The sequence below is a fragment of the Equus quagga genome, chromosome 3 (genome assembly GCF_021613505.1).
Source record: "Equus quagga isolate Etosha38 chromosome 3, UCLA_HA_Equagga_1.0, whole genome shotgun sequence".
NCBI lineage: Eukaryota > Metazoa > Chordata > Mammalia > Perissodactyla > Equidae > Equus > Equus quagga.
This window is the reverse complement of record NC_060269.1, coordinates 83,495,151-83,509,415: the sequence shown is the minus strand read 5'-3', so window position 1 is coordinate 83,509,415 and position 14,265 is coordinate 83,495,151. Positions and strand designations below refer to the sequence as shown.

Genomic DNA, 14,265 nt, shown 5'->3' with positions numbered 1-14,265 from the left:
CAATTAAAACAAAAAACAGTTAGATGCTTTGTTCAGTAATGGTTCTCCTTTCCTTTAAAGGTTCTCTTGTTCTTCTGGTTTAATATCTTGGGAGGAAAAAGGAGACAATTCACTGCCTCATGACTGAATACATTCATTAGACTATTTTCTCTTTAAAATATAAGCACTGTTTTTGCCTCGATAACAGTATAACTCAAATTATATTATCTTGAACACAATGCCGCTTAAAGTTACTACTGTAGGAAGTTAAAAATTCAGGTCTAACAAAAGTTAATTTGTTGAATCTGTATTTTACAGACAACTGGCGATTGGAAGACTATCATAGGGAGACGATTTATACTGTATCTCTGTATTCCTGAGTCCCTGGATAGAAATAAACACAATTCAAACATTTGAAAAATGCATTGAAGAAGATTAGTTTGAAAGTAGGATGTGCATGAGTGCATGGATAGATGTATCTCATGTCGAAGGATTGCAAGTATGCCTTGCTGTAAAGTATCTAAGAAGCAAAATTTATTGTAATCGAGTTCTCTAATAAATGCCAGTGTATTATTGGAAGTGCGTTCTTGTAGAAAACTAAACCAAACCAACACACAAACAAATTGAAAAACCAAATCTATCATTCCCAAAACCAACACCCCAGAGATTGCATATTTTTCCTATATTCTGTCCCATGTTTGGGGAAGGAAGTCTACTGCAATGAGCTAATGAACTTCATGTGAGGCACCATGTTTAAGCTAGAGGGAACCTTGCGTTCCTCAAGATTTCTGATCCCTTAGAGATAGGGTTAGAGGTTCTTGGTTGACTTTTGAAAATTGCTTATTAAACCACTTTGAATTAATTTGCAATTATGTATTTTAAAATCAGGTGCATTATTACCTTGGGAAAAATTTTTCAGATAGTAGTTGAGCATCTTTGTAAAGGACTTGGGACAAAATCAGTAATTCAGGGCCACTACTATCAGCTTAGTTAAAAACACTGTTATCACCTTTCTCTAATATTGTAATAGCCTCCTACTTGGTATCCTCACTTCCTCTCCTACAACTTTATCCCCTCCCTATATTTCTCAGTCATTCTCCCAGCTTTATGCAAATGTTATGTCATATCCATACTAAAAACTCTTATTCTTAAAGTATAAGAAGCACAAGTGAAATGGCAGAATTGTCAAGTATTCTTTTGTGTCATTCTGTCCTTTTGTTTTATACTTAATCTATATTAGATATATTTTATTTCCTTGAACTTTTTGTGTTCCCTTTTACTTTAGTCCAAGTATATTTTGCTTTGTTTTTCTTTTCCCACAGCAAAATCATACTCACAATTAGATTTCAGCTTGAACATTACTTCATCAAAAAAGACTAGACTAGGTTTCTCTGGGCCTAGTAAATCTCTTCCATAACATCATCATACTTTAAAAATCCGTTCTGCTGAAAAGCATTATCATCTTTTTTCTGTCTTATTTGCTGCTGTGTTCTCAGACCCTTGTCCAATGGCTAGCATTTAACATTTACTTCTTTCTAAATACTCTACTGAATGAAAGATGTTTAAAGTAATAAGAGTTATATGAAAGATGTTTAAAGTAATAAGAGTTATAAGATGCAAGTTCATATGAGATTTTCCCTGAAGGGAAAAGTACATCCTTGCAATGTCAGATTATACCTCATTCATCCCCTCCCCATGCAGACATTCTTTCTTGATACAGAGGCTGCCAGCTGCCAGCTCAAAAATGCCTGATGGTCCCTTGAAGCTAGGGCTTGGTTATGTGACCCAATCCTGGCTAATAGATCAGGGGAAAAAAGTCTGCACTGGATGAAAAAGATATTTGTGAGAAGAAACTGTCTGTCCCCCTATTAAACCCAGTTTATTGAGAACATGCTTTTTGGATCTGTGTTTGCCTTCCTACAACTATGAAGGGTCACACCTGAGAACAAGTGTTTGAGGATGAATGAGACTAAAATAGAAAATATCTGAGTTTTTGAGGATGTGATGCTGCTGAATTAACTGAGACTGGAACCACCTACTTCTGGCCATCTTGTTACCCACTTTAGGTGGGTGTCTTTTTACTTATTGTAAAAAGCACCCTAATTGATACAGATGCCCTCAGGACTTGATTGTCCCTGAGTCCCTGTTTTGTAGTTGGTCCCTATCATCTGTTGGTTGATAGGAAGGCTAGGCTGTCTACTTCTCGGTGAGGACAAGTTTCCTCTCTATAATCTGTGTTCTCCTTTTCCAAAAGGAGATGGGCTGGAATCCCAAAAATGTAAGCCCAAACATCGGTGTCCTTCTATGCTTTCTTTCTAACTGATCTCTAAGAATATTTCAGATTCATTAATAATCCGCAAAATAATTCAAGGAAAATGCTGAGATAGTAGAAATATAAATACAGTCATTTATTTTTATTGTACTTGCAGGCTGCGTGACCTAGGGACCTCAAAATTTTCCATGACTAGTGTCAAATGGACACCTGGAGTTAAGGAGGCCCAGATTATCCACCATGAATTTATGTGTTTAAAAGTTGAAGATGGGAGGCAATGGAGGATGCACTTTTTCCATCCAGTTAACTATAGCTGAAAGGAAGAGGGGCAGACAAAGGACAGTAGGCTTTTACATATCAATGACATCAGTCAAATGATTCTCTTAAAATAATGATGAACTATGGAGGCCCTATAAGCAAGACGGATAGTCAGGAAGGCTCCATACCTAGCAATACTCTCTTTTTACTTTATTAACATACTTTGCAAAGGTAAACTAAATTCACTGAAGTGTCAACATTTCTATATATGTGTGACCTTTAAGAGACCATGAACTCTTGGAATCTAGAATAGAAAGAGTATTTCTGATAACACTTTTCTTCTCTATAGAACCAGACACTGAGCTCAACTCAGAAATTAGTCACTCATCAAACATGCAATGTGTAAACCTCTTTTGTAATGTGAGTGTAATTGTGGAGTCTTAGCTAGTAGGGCTTCTCTGAGCAACTCGGCTTTCCTGTAAAATCTTGATAACACCCCCTAACTCATAGGGCTTCCATAAAATCAAATCTAATAAGAGAATGGATATAAAGCCCATAGAACTGGGTGGGCAATCTTCTCTTATTGCACTAGCAGTTAAATTTGGAAGATTTTTTTCTGATAAAATATGGAATATAAAAATTAGTTACATTGGTCTCTGTCTTTGTGAGCCAGAAAAATGGTATTTTGTACCCTATTTTTCTATATTGTCTTAAAAATATCTTTATATGTAATATGTAATCTTGGCTTTAGATATTAGGGAATATAACAATTTTGAGATTTTTCTCAGTTTTCTATAGCTATTGTCTATAAGCATGAAATCATGGTTTTTATTTGTTATTGAAATATTAACAGTCTTTTATTTTAGCTGTTTTGATAAGTTTTGTGTTTGCCTTGAGCAAGTCACTTATCTTTTCTGTTTCTGTTTTCTATTTCGATTTACTTATGAAAGACAGGAATAAGGATTGTGATGTACTTTATAAAAAAAGATAAAATCATATTGAAAAGAATAGCAAAAACCAAAGCAGTATGTTAAATGCCAGATACATCAACAAAAATAAAACATAGAACATTTCTATTATAAAGTATTCTTCTAAATGATTTTTATTACTGTGAAAGGCAGTAAAATTATTACTGATAAATACTTTCTCGAGTATTCAGGGATGAATTGTCCAGGATTAAAAATATATATGTATCTCCAGAGTCTTGATTATACAGCGCATTCCCTGGTCTGCCCTCATTGAATTGTTAATTAGAATACCACCAGGAAGCAACTGCTGGCATCATTAATGGAATATATACTCGTGGGTAAAATATCTTCACTTAAGGAATTTCTGAGCTAATCTAAGGAAATCAAAATCAACTTAAACTTCAAATTTTGGCCTAGTTTTTATTCTAAAGCACTAAAGGCACGTAGGATGGTAGATGACTCACCCATCCATTCATTCAGTTGATATTTATTAAACTGCTCGTCTGTGAGTTACTGGACCAGATGATTTGTGATGTATAAAAATAAAGTATGGTTCCTATCCTCAAAGAGCTTACATTTAGTAGAGAAATTAAGAAATATACATAATTAACTCTATTAAAGTTCTCTCTTTTTAGTATTGAAACAAAGGCAAAAAGAGAAATTCTGAGACTAATGAAGAATTTTAACCAGATCTAAAGGCCTGAATTAAGGCAGTGGCAATGGGAATTGAAGAAAGAGAATGAATTAAAGGAGTTTTGGAGTCAGAAAGGTTTTTTTGGTTATGGAATGTGAGAGAAGTTGAAAAGTCAAGGATGAGGACTTCTGGTTTCCGTTCCAACAGGTAAAGAGATTAGAAGTCATCACTTCTGTTTTTGCAAGAAGAAAAAAATCTGAACAAACTGAAAATGAATAACTTTTCTTGGGCCTATCAGAGAAATAAGGCCATGGAACAAACCACCACCCCAGGCAAATACGGAGAATCACAGCTGAGATCTGTTTACCTGGAGCAGAAACTCCTGATGCCGTAAAATGGTAGGAATACTTAAATGGTCATTTTGGTGAACTGCTGGAAGCTATGTGTGGACTAGCTTGACAGTAGGAAAATCTAGGGGCCATACTCTTGGAGAGGAACCACACTTTCATGAATCTTACCTCTAGGAATCCAACTAAGTTCTCATGGTGAAGAACTAGAAAAAGCAATCTCCTGTGTCTTTGGTAGACAGATGGAAAAGTAATCAATTAAAATATACCCAGAGCATTCTTCATAACAAAGGCCTACTCTCCTGGAGAAAAGATTTTACCATGCAGAACCGTCTTTCCCCTAGGAGGACGGGCACTTAACCAATTCCAGCCCTCGCTACCATTCCTGTGTGACTTGAGGTGGGGTGGAAACAAAGCTAAGAAAGACATGTGAAGGCAACAATCAACCCAGAGACACAGGCCCAGTAAAAGACTGATATTTAATTACAAGATTATAGAACACTTCCCTCCCCAGCTCCTTATCATGACATCAACAGGGTTCCAGTATAACAACAGTGGATTGCAACTGAGAACACTGCAGAGCATAGACTCTATTTAGATGGTGTTCTTAGGATAACCCAGAGACAGCAGAGGAGACGAAAATAAGGACAATAGAGGAATTTGAAGCCTTTGGCACCTGTACCCAGAGCAAATATTAAACACAGCCCAACTTCTAGCAACATTAACATAAAAACTTATTCTATTTACCTCACTTATTATTACCCAATATATCACCTCCAGCTTTCAAAAAAAATTATATGGCATGCTAAAAGACAAGGAAGAACACAGTCTGAAGAAACAAAGCAAGCAGCAAAACAAAACATACATGACACAGATTTTGGAATTATTAGACAGGTAACTTAAAATAATTATAATTAATATGTTAAGGGCTCTAATGGGAAAAATAAATAACATGCAGGAACAAATGGAGATGGGCCAACCCGGTGGCACAGAGGTTAAGTGTGCACGTTCTGCTTCAGTGGCCCGGGGTTCACTGGTTCAGATCCCAGGTGCGGACATGGCACCGCTTGGCAAGCCATGCTGTGGCAGGCATCCCACATGTAAAGTAGAGGAAGATGGGCACGGATGTTAGCTCAGGGCCAGCCTTCCTCAGAAAAAGAGGAGGACTGGCAGCAGATGTTAGCTCAGGGCTAATCTTCCTCACAAAAAAAAAAAAAATGGAGAATGTAGGCAGACAGTTGGAACCTCTAAGAAAAAAATCAAAAGAATATGCCAGAAATCAAAAGCACTGCAACAGAAATGAAGAATGCCTTTGATGGGCCCATCAGCAGATTAGACGCTGGTGAGGAAAGAATCAGTGAGCTTGAAGATATGTCAACTGAAACATAAAGAGAAAAAATAATGGGAGAAAAGCCCACTAGAATATCCAGGAACCCTAGGATAACTTTAGAGAGTATAACTTGTGCACAAGTTGTGAACCAGAAGAAGAGAGAATGGAACAGACAAATATTTAAAGCAATAATGGCCAAGACTTTTTTAAAATTGACGGACACCAAACCACAGATCCAGGACGCGCAGAGAATTCCAAGCAAGATATAACCAAAAATCTATACCTATACATATCATACTGATACTGAAGAAAACCTAAAAGAAAGAGAAAATCTTGAAAAAATCTGGAGAAAGAAAATAACTTACCTATAGAGGAAAAGAATAAGAATTAGAGCACACTTCTTGTCGTAAACTATGCCGGCAAAATAATGGACTGAAATACAGTACTAAAATAAGTCAAAGATGAATCAGTTTCTTGATTAAGTTCAGGGGAGATGATGCTGCTGTTAACTGAGAACAGAAGTATAGGAGAAATAACGGGTTGCCCTCTGGAGTGAAGACTTTAGATTTGAAAGTTTGAGTCTGACACACCTGCATTATAACAATTGCAAGTCTCCAAGAGGCAGTTAGAAATTTGGCACAAGATTTCAGAATATGAGGCGGGAGGGTGGGGGGTGCGGCGGGGGATTGGTAATGAACAGCGTCGAAATGTTAGTTTATAGGCAGTTGCTAATAAAATAAGTTGTTAAGGTGAAGCATTTAAGGGGAGCTGGGAGAGAGCTTCAGACAGAAACCTGGGAAATAACTTTTAAAGAACAAAGGAAAAGGAAAAAAAAAAGTAGTTAAAGAGTTTGAAAAGTATCCAAACTTTGTAAGAGGAGAAAATTCTAGTGCAGAAGTCCAGGAGGAAGAGATATTTTAAAGAAGAGATTTGGCTTTGACAAGTTTAAAGCATAGATCAAGCTGAGGATTGAAAAAATGTTTCTACTTAACACTGATGAGAGCAGTTTTAATTAAATGACTAGAGTGGAAATCCGGTTTCAAAGGCAGGAAGATTGGACAATTATTAGTTATTTATTCATGGTGGCTAAATTGCAAATAAGGGTGTGGATTCTATAAGTGCAGTTTCTCTTTCAAGACTCTCATTAATAAAAGGGGGAGAGAGTCAGGAGTAGAAGTCAGAAATCAGAAAATGTTTGTTGTAGTTTGTTATGTTTGTTTTAGGGAAGGTAGAAACAATCCAGTTTAAAGCCTGAGAGAACTAGGAGAGAAGGACTGAGCTAAAAGGTACTCCAGTTTAGAGGGCTCCCCTCTTTTACCCGTATTCTGAATATTCGTGGACAAGTGTTTAACCTTTTCTATACTGTTAATGATTTTATATTCAACTAACTCTGAATAATTCATGGAAAACCCTTCTTTTCCCCCATCATCCTGGGTAATGCAAAGTGTCTGCCATATGAGGACAATTTGTGATACGTTGTGATTACGATAGGAACCTTATACCAGTTATCATAAATGCATATGCTCATTTTATATATTCTAGTAACCATTCCTTTACTCAGCTGATTTTCAATAACAGTGTGTTCCAAAGAGTGAGGTTAGAAAGATGAAAAAGGATGGGTTCCAACTCACACCTCCAACCTGGGGGTCACCCGAGGGAAGGAAGGAGACTGTAAATCTTTGAAATGCTTCCCAGCTGGTTTAAAGTCTTCATTCACTCCTTGTTGAAAGCTACTTACCTGGTTTGCTACCGGTGTACTGGCTTCCTTCATTATATAGTTTTCTTCTCTTTTCTTTTTATTATGTTATAATCCTGTGACTTAACTGGCTCTCTTATGACGTTAGACCTTGCACAGCTGGACAAAATTAAAGTAGCAATGGAGGAACAGAAATTATATTTCAATTTATAGTCAAAGTGAACAGAAAGCTCTATTACTCTCAAGATAGTGTGGTACTATTAAAGTACAAATCTCTCAATGTGACAAGTTTAGAATAAAGACCTCACGAATTACAATGACAATTTCTGTGTTCAAACAAAGTAACTTGACAATTGTTGACAGAAATAAGGTACCATTCACTTTTACAGTGCATTGCTTTCTAAATAAATCTCAGTCCAATGTCACTTAAAACTATGTGTTAAAATTTTGCTTTCATAAGTTGCCATTTGCTTTCTTTATAATCTTAACATTTTAGTCGTTTTACAATAGCGTCTTTTTGCACTGACAGTTCTTGCATACTTTCTTAGGTTGAATTAACCAAATGCTTATTGCTTTCCTATGTGTAAAGAGTGCTTAGTATCAAAAGGACCCAAAGGTGCCATTCTTTCCCTGCAGGTACTTGTAATTTAGCCTATTTACTCCAATTTTTTGGTGTCTAGTAAATATTCACGCAGTTTCAGAATTGTGGGGCTGGGGAGTATTTATGTAAAATTCTTTCCTAACTTTACCTTTTCCCTATTTACTAAGATAAAAACTTCTGGTCTTGACTACTTAAGTTCTATTCCTCCCTACCCTCTGATGAGGGAGTTCTATATTGTGAGTTTTAGGATGAGAATCAAAAGAAAAGCTGAGCAAGTAAAAAGACATGTGGCCCCCTAAGCAAGGGTTATAGGATATTTGGGAGAGCAGCTGAGTGAGTCAGGAAAACTGACAGAGGAGAAAAGAGTAATAGTAAAAATTATTGTTGTGAACTGTGTGTTCTAGTAATGATGTTCAAGATATACAAATGAAGATCGCTGGTTGTTGTGAATTTCTTTTGAATACAATATTACTCTGAAACTACACCATGTGTTCCATGGATTAAGTAGGTTACATGACTGCTAAATATCTTTGGATAAATATTTTGTTTATCATATATATTTTTTCTAAGATATAGCATCTTTAATATTGTGAGTACATTACTGAAAACTTAGAAATTAAAAGATTTAAAATCACACATCAACCCACAACCCAAAAAAAATAATTGTCATAATTTTGCATATTTTAAGATTTGTGAAAAGTATATTTTTCATGTTACCACATAGGCTTCGTAACCATCATTTTTAAAAATTTCATATTTCATTGAATAGATTTACCATCATTTAATAGTTATTCTTTAATTATTGTATACTTAGGTTGCTGTCAACATTTAGACATTATAATGCTGGGTGTCTATGGCGTGGCTGCTAATTTTCAGTCTTCAATGATGTTTTCTTTTAACCTCACGGCTGGGATGGGATGAAGGTGGAGGGTGGATATCCTGGCATTTATTTACATTTTCTCCCATGCCCGGAGGTGATATTTTTCTGAGCACATTTTGATTATATGTGAAAAATAATTGGAACAATTCCGTGTATCCATGAACTTCATCCGATACTGATTAGAGGTAAAAGTGAATTTGACTTTGGTGACCTTGACTTGTTTAGATATTTTGGTCAGCGTCAAGTTGCTGAAATGTGGTGGTCCTTCCTGGGTGGTTGGCTGCCATAGCATCTGCGCAAAAGTCCGTTACAATAAGCTCTGGGGTTCATTTGAATGATTTAGGTGAGTGTGACATAAAGGCAAAAATCCTGCTACAGATATGGACTTAAGCAGACGCCTGCACCTCTTCTCTTGCTCAAGAATTAAATAGTGACTAAATATGCAAAGATAAGGGTGCATTATGTTTATAACGTAAAGGAATAAAGAACTTCTGTTACATTAGATATGCTAGTAAACCCATTCATTTCTAATATCTATTATCCTCTGTTAAAAATAAGAAATACTTGGCGAGCTTTGGAGGTTAGAGACACAGCAGAAAAAGGTCATGGTTTATGTACTCTCTTTTTTTCTATCCTTTCTTCTTTCTATTTGCTCATTTATTATCAAAAAGATCATATATCAATTTAATTACTTATATGTATACAGTCAGCTCTCTGCATCCTCAAGTTCCACATCTGAGGATCCAAGGTTGGTTGACTCCCGGGATTCGGAACTCGTGAATGTGGAGGGCTGACTAAGGGACTTGAGCATCTGGGGATTTTGGTATCTGAGAGGACCAATCCCCCTCTGGATATGGAGGGACGACTGTATAATCTATAACGAGGGGTAGCAGTTGAAAATTATGGTTATGTCTCTGTGTTAGTTTTCTAGGGCTGCTGTTACAAAATACCACAGACTCAGTAGCTTAGGCAACAGCAGCTTACTTCTGCAGGCTAGAATTCTGAGATCAGGCTGTAGCAGGACTGTGCTCCCCTTGAAGGTGCTGGGGAAGGGTCTGTTCCAGGTCTCTCTCTTAGCTTCTGGTGGTTCCTTGGTTCCTGACAGCATAACTCCTGTCTTGACATGTCATTCTCCTGTGCATTTCTCTGTGTTCAAATTTCTCCTTTTTATAAAGAGACAAGTCATATTGAATTAGGGCCCCCCATTCCAGTATTTTCTCATCTTAACCAATTACATCTGCAGTGACTGTTTCCAAATAAGATGTTATTCTGAGGTATTGAAGGTTAATACTTCAACAGATGAATTTTAAGGGGACACATTTAATCCTCAACAGTCTATTACAAAGTTTAAGTTGTATAGTTGGAGGATCCTTTATCATTGAAGCACCTTGAACAAAAGATTATTTCATTTCCCTCTGTTCATGGATACTTCTTTGCCTACTAAAAGCTAATGTCTCCTCCTGCCTTCTGGATCTCATCCCTCAACACTTGAAGGATTTCCCTCTCTCAGTTATTCCTTCTTTCCCCTATATTTTTAACTTCTTCCTCCTTAAGGAATCATTCTAATGAGTCTTTAAACCTGTTCAAGCTTTTCCATCTACAACACACACACACGCACGCATACACACACACGCCATCTCAATCCTCTTAGCTACTATTCTTCATTTCTTGGAAGGAGCTTGCATTTTGGTAATTATGTAGTTGGTAACTCCTTGTTTCTCCCTCATCTTCAGTTTGCTTCTGAGCCCACTATAATCTGGATTCTGCTTCTGGCATACCACCTGAAACTGTTTTGTTAAAGTCAACAGGGACTTACTTTTTTTGTATGTGAGGAAGATTGGCCCTGAGCTAACATCTGTTGCCAGTCTTCCTCTTTTTTGTATGTGGGACGCCACCATAGCATGGCTTGATAAGTGCTGTGTAGGTCTGCACCTGGGATCCAAACCTGTGAAGCTGGGGCCACTGAAGCAGAGCACGCTAATGTAACCACTACGCCACCAGGCCAGCCTCGACTTTTGATTAGCCTTTACTTTCCTTCATCTCTGTTGCATCTAACATCACTGACCTCACTCTTCTCACAGTTATTTCCTGCCATGGCTATCATGACACCATGCTTTCCTCATTCCCAACCTATTCATTTTCAGGTTTTTTTCAGTTACTTCTTTTCATCTTTCACTATTGATTTTCCACTACATCAATATATGGTGATTCCCACATCTCCATTTCCTGACCAGATCTGTCTCTTCTGAGCCCATGCATACATAGCCAATGCGTACTATATTTCCTCAGCTGGAGGTTACAAGGGACATAGAATTAAACTCATTGTATTTTCTTCATCTTAAATTCTTCCGCCTCTCGTTGTACTTGCTCTCAGCAGAAGTGAGCAGTACTTGCATTCACCCAGTAGACCTGTCAGACGTAATGTCATCCTTGCCTCTTTGCTCTCTCATTTCTCCCTCCCTGCTCCACCTGTATCTGATAGAATCCACCTTCTAGATAGCTTTCAGATCTACTCCCAGAACCCCATTTTAGTTTAAATCCTAATGATATCTTGCCTGGATTATTAAAAGAGCCTCCTAACTCTCTCTAGAATTGGTCTTATCCAGCCTGTTCTCCATACTATACCCAGAGTAAGCTGCATGAACTTAAATCTGATCGTACCCTTCCATAGATTAGATTCCTATTGATACGCCATAGCCTTCTGAATAAAACTTAATTTATTATGATGGCATAAATGACTTTTATGGTTTGGTTCTCAATTCTCTCTCTTTGCTGATGTTTACCTATCCACACCGTTATACTAAAATGCTTGTTCTTCCCCAAACTCTTGCCATGGTTTCCTCTGCCTCCAGGAATTAAGGTCCTGCATTTGCCTTGAAACCACTTGCCTTTCTTTTGTCATTTACTAATTCCTTATGACCATTGAAATTCTGGTTAGATCTTTCTTTGTCAAGAAAGCTTTCTCTAACTCTACTACTTTTGTCTGTGTATTTGTTTTCTATCACTATGTGGCAAATTAATACTGACTGGTTACTTAAAAACCACTTTTAAGTTTTTTGTCAGTCTCACAAGGCTGAAGTTAAGGTGTCAGCCAGCTGCATTCTCATCTGGAACTCAAGGTCTCTTGCAAGCCCATTCCTGTTATTGGAAGAATTTACTTCCTTGGCCTTGTAGGTTGGAGGTGCTGTTTCCTTGCTGGCTGTTAGCTGGAGGCTTCTCTCATTTCCTTTTGATCTCCCTTCTCAAAACAGCAGTCGTGAGTCCAGTCTTTCTCATGCTTCCATCATCTCTGACTTCTGCCTGTTGTGACTCATGAGGGCTCATGTAACGAGATTAGGGCAACCCACATAATCTCTCTGCTTTAAGGTCAACTTTACCATACAACGTACAACCACAAGAGTGATATCTTATCATATTCACCAATTTCAGAGATAAGGGCAGGACAACTTTAGGGTGCTGTTTTAGACATTCTACCTACCACAGCCTAATTGTGGTTCTTTCCTCTATATGTACTAGATGATTCTCACTGTGGAAAAAGAATACACCATGTTCTCCATCTTATGAGGAAAACTGGAGCTCTGAGAGGCAGTGTAGACCACTATTGAAGTACGCTGGTTTTGTGATAATGCACACTTGGGTTTACTTCAGTAATAATTGTTTTATAGTTCTATAATAGAAGAAAGTTGTTAAAACATAAAAATGCAGGAGCCGGCCCCATGGCCGAGTGGTTGGGTTCGCACTCTACTGTGGTGGCCCAGGGTTTCACTGGTTCGGATCCTGGGCACGGACATGGCACGCTCATCAGGCCATGTTGAGGCGGTGTCCCACATGCCACAACTAGAAGGACCTGCAACTAGGATATGCAACTATGTACTAAGAGAGATTTGGGGGAGATAAAGCAGAAAAAAGAAAAATAAGATTGGCAACAGTTGTTAGCTCAAGTGCCAATCTTTAAAAAAAGAAAAAACAAAACACAAAAATGCAGTTAATGGCACTTTCCTGGTAAAAATGTTGTAAGTATCCACTAACAAGTTTTGCAAAGTATTTGGGATTAGTTCAGAATTTCAATAAACGGTGGTTTTGTTATTAGTGATTGATTTATTCTGGGTCACACAGCTAAATTGTGACACAACAGAGACTCAAATGCAAGTCTGCTCTGCCTAGATTGAGGGACAGCAAGAGGTAAGATGAAAAACAGTGCTAGATTTGCAGGTTTTCTTCTATATTAGATGATAGTTTTTAGGATAGTTTAATGTTGTTCAGTGATACTTGAAAACTTCTCAGTAGTCTTAAACTTAATTTATAGAATCTTTCTGTCGAAATTTTATTTTGTAATGGAAGTTAATTATACAGCTGGGCACAGTGTGCAGGCCACCCTAAAATATGTCTCTTTGGTTTGATCATTTTTAAGAACAAAAGACTCAGAAAGAAACTTTGACCTTCCCCCTAACTGCCTAAAAGAATTTAAGATAGAAGGATTGTTCCAGGAAGGCACTAATACCCTTGATAACTGTAGTATAATATAAACTAGGTGTGGCAGACAGGAAGAAACCTAACAAGGCCCATTTAATCAAAGTCCTCCCCATGTCCCATTGTTTTTGCAAGATATGGCAAACATTGGTTTGTCAAACATTTGCTTTTCTGTCTCCATGTGAATTGCCTTCCTCCCCTTTGAAGTCTCAAACCACTACCCCCAACATCCTCCTTTGTCTTTAGATGAAGATAGTATTTATGTGGTGGCTTCGGCCACTTTGGCGAGTTCCTCAGTTTTCCTGGGTTTCTCCCATGTGCACATTATTAAATTCATTTGATTTTCACGTGTTATTCTGTCTCATGTCGATTTAATTCTTAGACCAGCCAGAAGAACCTGGATGGTAAAGAAATATTCTTTCTCCTCCACGTAAGCAACCATTCAAAAGTGCATCTGTTTCCTAAGTTGAAAAACCTACTTTTCCGAAATTCATGTATATGCCATCTTAAAAGACTCCTGCTTTACAATGTACATATAATGAGTATTGGAAGATATTAATATATATGCTGTTGCTATCCATTAGTGCTCTAAGAAAGAACAGAGCATGACCTTTACTCCTTTCCTTACTGTCTAATACTGGTTTATGTTTTCTAGCTGTAATGTGTAGCTTCAGCTAATGTTCATTGCTTTTTTCACAGCTTAGTTCTCTGACCTCCCAGACTGCCTGAAACCATTGCTTAAATTGAGTCACATTATCCATGATTCCTGTATAGCACAATGTTGCACTCTCTGCTTTTTCTCCTCCCCAGAATTCTACAATGAGGCCCAA

General features: G+C 37.4%; 1 protein-coding gene and 1 long non-coding RNA gene across 2 annotated transcripts in view; one reads left to right on the top strand and one right to left on the bottom strand.

Moving 5' to 3' along the window:
* The window catches only part of LOC124236715 (uncharacterized), a 30,098-nt gene extending 22,530 nt beyond the window's left edge, over positions 1-7,568 (bottom strand). Inside the window, exon 1 of the long non-coding RNA XR_006887852.1 lies at positions 7,527-7,568. This is a non-coding gene — a long non-coding RNA (uncharacterized LOC124236715). The remainder of the gene's footprint in view (positions 1-7,526) is intronic.
* CCSER1 (coiled-coil serine rich protein 1) overlaps positions 1-14,265 on the top strand; it is a 673,696-nt gene that overhangs the window by 552,029 nt on the left and 107,402 nt on the right. The gene's annotated exons all lie outside the window — the stretch shown is intronic.